The sequence below is a fragment of the Lactuca virosa genome, chromosome 4 (assembly GCF_052849685.1).
Source record: "Lactuca virosa cultivar CGN04683 chromosome 4, Lactuca_virosa_CGN04683_v6, whole genome shotgun sequence".
NCBI lineage: Eukaryota > Viridiplantae > Streptophyta > Magnoliopsida > Asterales > Asteraceae > Lactuca > Lactuca virosa.
This window is the reverse complement of record NC_136429.1, coordinates 215,879,970-215,887,839: the sequence shown is the minus strand read 5'-3', so window position 1 is coordinate 215,887,839 and position 7,870 is coordinate 215,879,970.

The following is a 7,870-nucleotide window of genomic DNA, read 5'->3' as shown; positions in this document are numbered from 1 at the left end:
TTTTTCATATATGTATTCAATGTTTGGTTGTGTTTACTATGCTTGCTATGATACAACTGTTGTGATACTACGCATGACGTCAACCACCCCCGAACGTTTCCGCCGTTCCGGTTTGGGGGTGTGACAGATTGGTATCAGAGCCCTTGTTTATAGCGAACTAAGTATACCGAACCTCACATGGTATACAACTATAAATACTAAAGGGGCCTAAGTGCTCTAAACTAAAAATATACTTTCAAAAATATAAGTATTTTATAACAAAGTATATAAGTATACCCGAGTACCAGAATCCGTGTCATAAGTAGAACAAAACAAAAGTATTTGGATGTTGGACATTGCGGTTAAACCTGGGCAGTTATGTAATCATGTCTAGGATCAATATAGCCTGATCAACTATATTCATTCGAGACATGACCAACATGTGCTTGGGAGTGACTGTGCTGTTGTAGCAAGCCTAAAACTTACCTAGATACCTGAGAAGTTTTAGAACCGAACATAAGGGTTAAAATGCTATAGGAGTATTTTAAGGTGCCATAATGACCAAACCGGAAACTTGCCCAAAAATCCATTCTTCAAGAATCAATCATGTGACTATAATACATTGGAAGTATTATAGATTCGATGCCTATTAACTATCCCTTTACCATCACCTCGCGTTGATAGCATGGCTGGATTCCATCTTCCTGGCGACCCGTACTTTCCCAACCAAGGAGATGATGGATGGATCGAGCCAGATCTAGAAGGAAACCATGAAATATCTTCGGACGATGACTTTGCCGAACCATTTCCTGAAGAGACTGACTCAGAACCCGAAGCCGAGAACCTACCTCAAGTGGACCCAAAACCAAATCCCAACCCCCAGCTTGTACTCGAAGGCCCAACGCCTATGTGGGTCGGAAGCCTGGATAGGTGGAGCCACGAACAAGGCCAACCCCGCCCGTACGATGGGGATCGCCACTTCTACAATGTGGATGAAGGAGGCTCCGCAGATAGAGCCCTTCCAACCATAGTCCGCCGAGTGGCCCGCAATGTTGAACTAAACATGGCGGCCATTCAACGAATTGTGGAGCTTGAGGCAGACTCGGATGCCAACACAAACTGCATTCACAATCTCGAAGTTGCTCATGGGAGAATTACTAGAGACAATGAATCCCAGCAGCGAGAGCTAGCTGCAACACGAGCTGAGGTCATAGAGCTCCGAGCGCGCCAATCAGTATACGAGAACCGCCTGCTTGACATGGAGCGCCAACTGGCTAACTTAAGGATCTGTCCGAGGAGTGCCCGTTGCCAATAGGAAATGTTCTACTCATCTTTCCTTTTGGTTTAAAGCATAACTTTCATATTTATGTTCTAAGTAGCTCTTTTCCATGTAAACATTCTTGTCTTGCAAGTACCGATTCACTGGTTCTTTATGTTGTCAAATTGTTCCTCTGTTGGTATGATTGTAGACCTACTCCTAGGTCAAATTTTCCGAACTCTGTGTAATCTCAATACCAACAATAGTGACAACAATCATATTTCAGTTAAAGATTATCATTGTCAAAAGTATACCTTAGATCGGTAGCATGCAAATTAAGCAACTCTATCAAAGTTCTATCACTGTTTTGTCTTCAGAACATGTATCATAGGATGTACTTAGACGATCATTCCTTTTCCCCATCGATTTCATATCAGTCTCTATGAAAATCTTCGATGTCCTAATCGGCATGGGTTGGTTGAGCCCCAAATCGTATTGATGTCCTTTGCTTCGAGAAAACGATTCGTCTCAATTTTCCTTCTGACGAAGTCCTCACTGGTTACAGTGGTAAAAGTTTTTTCAAACCTTCGTATCATTTCCTGCGCCAAAGCTCAGAAGTATCTGCGAAAGGGATGCTATGCATTCCCGGCTCATGTGCCGATGTGACGCAAGAAGTTAAAGGCCTCGAGAGCACCTCCGAAGTCTGCAACTTTCCTGATGTCTTCCCCAAAGACATTCTAAGGATTTCTTCCGAGTATCAAGTTGAATCCCGTATCGACTTGATCCCCGGAACTACCCTTATGGCTAAATCTTCATATCGTCTAGAGCCGAAGAAGATGCGAGAGTTATCCAGCCAGCGTGATGAACTGAGCAACAGGGAGTTCGTAAGTTACTGTATGTGAACTATATTGTGTTCAAATCTTTTCTATCCTTGCCCGGAACCACATCATGGGGATGTGGGTCGAATCAATGAGAGTCGGATAGCAAAACGGGAAATCTTAATGCATAGATAAACATTTAGGATACATCCAGAGACAACCGTTGTTGCTCACAAGCTTCCTTTCATGACATGTAGCAGATCATGCCTCCGAAGAAACGTAACCAACCCACCGGTAAGACACCAATCCTCCAGATGGACTCAGCTACGTTCCAAGCTACTGTCACAGTAGCTGTAGCAGCCGCCCTAGCTGTTCTTAACGCTAACAACACAAATATGGGTGGAAGTGTTAATGGCAATCCAAATCTTGGTGTTAACCAATCTAAAAAACAAGTGCCTACTGTAAGGGACACACCTGATCTCCAACCTAACATCCTGAAACGAAAGTTCAAAGGAAGTTGTTCAACCTAAAGACCTACTGAGAGGCAACGAATTGGGACAGTCAGTACCCCAGCCAGCCCTGCTGTTACAACACCAACCACACCCTACTTGGGAAATCTCCCGCACTACAGCAAATGCAACTACCATCATCATGAAGTCTACCGAGTGCTGCATTGCACTAGATGCAACAGGAAGGGGAACACCTCCCGCAGTTGCAGGGCCCTAGTCAAGTTCATCACTCTGACTACCAATGTTGGGACAAGTCCAACATGTCACCTCTGTGGTAGTATAGGACATTTCAAAAGAGACTGTCCAACAGAGAAGAACAATGAGTAAACAGGAGGAGTCTGACCTCAGAGAATGAGGAAGCATCGAAGGACCCTGCCATGTTTTGGTACATTTTCGAAAACCCCAATAATTGTTCATAACCGTGATTACTTTCTCATCCAGATTAAATCACGAAATCCTTATAAGATTTAAAGCCCTAATGAGTAAATTATGAGAGCTTAGTGAATACGTTGGGGTCAGTTGTAGTTATACATGGCTTGTGTACACCAGACGATCATAGAGAGATCTAGTAAGAACCATTTCATAAAAGTTCATAGTTCAAAACATCAGAACCCTCGTGTTAGTAGTACCTATTAACTTCGAGTCAAACACAGAAAACACCAGAGACATTCACCCAGGGGCATCAATGTTCTAACAAAACGATCCTTCTAAACTAACTTAACGCGTGATTCTACGATGTCATCCCGCTTAGTCCGACTGAGTTTAAGTTATACCAAACCCATTTGTCCCCAAGAAGACTCTTTTGTCTTAAATCATTCGATCGTAAAACTCTCGTCACTCGTTGCGACAAACGGAATGCTAACTTCAGAAATTGTTTCTCGTCGGAACCCGAAAGTATTCATGCGAAGAGGATGAATCATAACAGCAGATGCAACAGTAAAGATCTGCAGAAATATCCAGCGAGAGTCCGAATGCAAAATGGAGAGACTCACCTGAGTATACCTTCGAGAAGCAATCCGTTTTCACGGGGTACCTATATCCATTAACTCCGACCGGGTTAGCAAGTCTACCTCGAGAACTTAGCAACGTCCATCCCGTTTTCCACGTGTTGAACCTAAAAGAAGTGTCTGCCCGATAAGACACTTGGATTTCCCCTTGATGATATCGAGCTAGACATGAGTCTACGCTTCATGGGGGAATCATTCAAAATCATGGAACAGGAAGTCAATCGAACGAAATAACGTCACATCCCGATAGTGAAGGTCCGCTGGAATGCCAAGCTGGAACCTGAATTCACTTGGGAGCACGAGAATCAAATGAATCTTAAGTACCCTCATCTTTTCCAAGTCCATGATTTATATCTCCATTCTTGAATTTCGGGACGAAATTCCCTCTAACGGGGGGATGATATGACAACCCGAAACTTCTTCCTTGTACATCTACTCGATTTAATCAATGGTAAACTCGTTTCTGTTAACTTCTAGCTGTTTAAGGGTTCATCTAAGCATTCTAAGATTGGGTACAGTCAAGGTCGAGACTAGGAATGAGTCAGCAAGTTGTATAGTAGCAAAACCGGGCCATACACCCCTTTTAGAGGAGTGTGCGGCTGCTCACATGGGTTTACGGTCATACACACCCCTCCTGGCCACACACCCACCCTTATATATAGGGTAGACCCCTTTCCTTTCATTCCTTTAACACCTTGGCAGCACACAATACCATTGCTCTCAAGCTTCTTCAACCACAAACCCTCCAAAGCTTCAAGAACGTGAGTAATTCATCCTCTAGCTTGCAAACCATGAAAGACCACTCTATCAAAGCCTTAAGTGTGCAATATTCGTCATGTTCTTTGTGTTTGGAAGTGAGTGCGGCTGCACACCCCCATAAGGTGGCCGCACACTCTTAAAATACCCTCCAAAGTGAGAGATTGACTTCCATATTCGAGTTGGACATGACCCTAGCTTTGCTACACCTTAGAATTGGCATTTTGGACATCCTCATGTAGGGTGTACGACCGCACACACCTGTGTACGGCCGCACACACCTGTGTACGGTCGCACACACCCTTGTGCGGTAGCACACTCCTTGTGTGCGGCAGCACACTCCCGTGTGCGACCACACACACACACCGTAGGACCACAAACCCATTTCTAAGATCCTTAACTAGTACTACAACTAAGTATGGACCTAGAACACTTCATGGATGCAAGTATGGAACTTCAAAACACCTCAAAGGCACCCTCTATCATGAGTGTATGGCTGCACACCCCTTGGGCCGCACACCCATTGCCGCACACACCTTTAAGGTAGCCATACACCTCCCTCATTCAGTCCTTTAAGGTCCTAACACTTAGTGCAAGTAGTCCCAAGTTCTTAGAGTGGTTCTCCATCACATTTAGTAGGGAAATATCTTCATTTGACTCCTTTATGTGTCATTACATGTTAATTAGGATCAAATCGTGTTCAAGGCTTCACTTGAACATCCCGCATCCCGTATCAATCCTTCATTCAAATCGCCCGAGGTGAGTTCATACCGCTACGTTTTTCCGAGTTTTTCATGTTTTCAGAGGGGGGGGGGATTGTGACAACCGTCAATTTTTGGCCAAGTCAAAGTCAACTAAAGTCAACAAGTCAAACCTGTCAACTCATCTAACCCTTGTATATTGGGGTTTCCACTATATTTCTTATTGAACAACTCGCAATCTTAATATAAAGTATCACTTAGAGTTTTCACGTGTTCGGAAATTCTAACCCTAATCAGGGTAAGTGATGAATCTACTCGATAAAACATTATTCCATACCCCTCAAGAGCGTATAACATTTATAACAAGGCTTAACAGAGTGTAAGAACCTTGCGTTACCAAGCCAAACACTCAAAAAGGTCACAAAAGAAGTCTCTCCAAATCTCTTTCACTCTAACTCTCCCAAAACTCTCTAAGTAGGAGAAATATCTCCAAGTACGTGAAATCTCTCCCAAATCTCTCTCTGTAGGAGAAATCTCTCCAAGAATGTGAAATCTCTCTCAAATCTCTCCAAGTATGAGAAATCTCTCCAAGTGTGTGAAATCTCTCCCAAATCTCTCTCCATGTGAGAAATCTCTCCAAGTATGTGAAATCTCTCCCAGATCTCTCTCTGTATGAGAAATCTCTCCAAGTGTGCGAAATCTCTCCCAAATCTCTCTCAAAATCTCTTTTAACTTTTTATAATCTTTCGGGTCATCCCGACCCTTGATCCGGTCAAAAACCACTTAAAACGGGGTAAAAATGGGCAAAATAGCCTTAAGGAACCGAAACCCCTCTTTATGGGGGGAACCCTCTTAGAACCGAAGGTCCCCTATAGGGACCGAACCTGCTAAGAACCGAAGCTGGAAGAGCCGAACCCGAAGGTCCTCTCGGACCGAACCCTCCTTTCGCCTTCGCCTCATCTCTCCTTCGGGCCATTTCGCTTCATGCACCTTTGGTCCTATCCTTACAACCGAGCTTCGGTCCCACCCTCTAAAGGAGCGAACCCTCGCACCTTCGGTCCCCCATGCGAGAAGCTTCGCAAACTTCACCTTTCTTCCCGGTTTTCGACTAGTTTTGCGTTCTAAGCCCGATTTTAATTATTTTAGCGTGGGGTTTTCACCCAAAATCATATTTTAACATATAAAACCCCTTATTTCATAATTAATCACGTTTTGGGGCATAATACTTATCCAAGAAGAGTGGGTGGGATATTATTGGTGGAGTGTTGACTTTGCTTTAGTTTATGACACAAGCAACCACCCACACCCACTCCATAACCAGCCCACACCCCCACCATACCTGGTCATTCATCGTCCTTTTCCCATCATTTCCCAACCCCATTCCTTGTCTAAGGCTAAAATCTATCCTCTCTCCTAACACTCTCTCTAATTTTTCTCATTCTTCCACCAAAGATCAAACACATTTTCTCTCTCAATTCTCTCACTAAAATTCGAGATTCAAGGGCCTTCTTCCAAGCTTTTCTTCCACTTTTGATTCTCGAAATCTTCAAGGCATCTTCTTAGTGTTCTTGAGTAGAACACTTCTTTTCTTCAACATCCATCCACTAAGAACACACAAGGTGAGTTCATACCCCTATCTTTTCATGTTTTTTCTTAAGTTTTAAGGGGGGGGGGGGGGAATACAAGTTAAAACACCAAGAATACAACTAAACTCAAACAACTTTTATCAGAAAAGTTGAGTCTTATTCACGGACTGTTTCGAATATATTAAACTTAATATATTTCAAAACTGTTTAATATGCAAATAGTTCAGGTTCATATCTCTAAAATGACTTCCTGCACATCTCCATACGATTTTTCTACTATTTATGGTGATTTTTACAAAACTGCCTATAATTTCAGAAACAAATTCGGACCAGTCTGTGAATATGAACATTTTAACACAAGTTAAAGACTTCTAAAAATCATAATAAAAATTATAAATAAGCTAGACACATTTTATGAACTCTCAGAAGTTACGGATTCAGTTTTCGACTTCGTATGATTTTTCTATAATTTTTCTAAAACAGTGTAGAAAGGTCAAAATCTAGATAACAACTTATAACTTTCAACACACTTTGTAACATGTTGAGCAAAGTGTTAATCTTTGATGACTTCATATTTTACATGTGTTTCTTGTTGTGGTATGATTATATAACAGAAAATACTCATTGAATTGTAAGAATCCTCCACCATTACCATTAGTACAAAACAAAGCAAGATAAACATAGTTATATTTTGCTATGCATTCCACTTACATAGAAAAGGGTTCTTATACACCACAAACAAACATACTAAACTATAATAGGTATAGTTAGGTTGCATATACATTTCAAACATTTTGATAAACTATAATAGGTATAGTTCATGTTCATTTACATTACAAAAGGTTTTCATACGAAAAGGGGTACAAATACAAAGTACCGGTTTCATACCAAAAAGGGGTACAAATACAAAGTACCAGGTTTTCATACGAAAAGGGGTACAAATACAAAGTACCGGTTTTATACAAAAAGGGTACAAATACAAAGTACCAGGTTTTCATACGAAAAGGGGTACAAATACAAAGTACCGGTTTCATACCAAAAAGGGGTACAAATACAAAGTACCAGGTTTTCATACGAAAAGGGGTACAAATACAAAGTACCGGTTTCATACCAAAAAGGGGTACAAATACAAAGTACCAGGTTTTCATACGAAAAGGGGTACAAATACAAAGTACCGGTTTCGTACCAAAAAAGGGTACAAATACAAAGTACCAGGTTCACACAAAACAGTTTTTTATGATATTAAAACTATATTT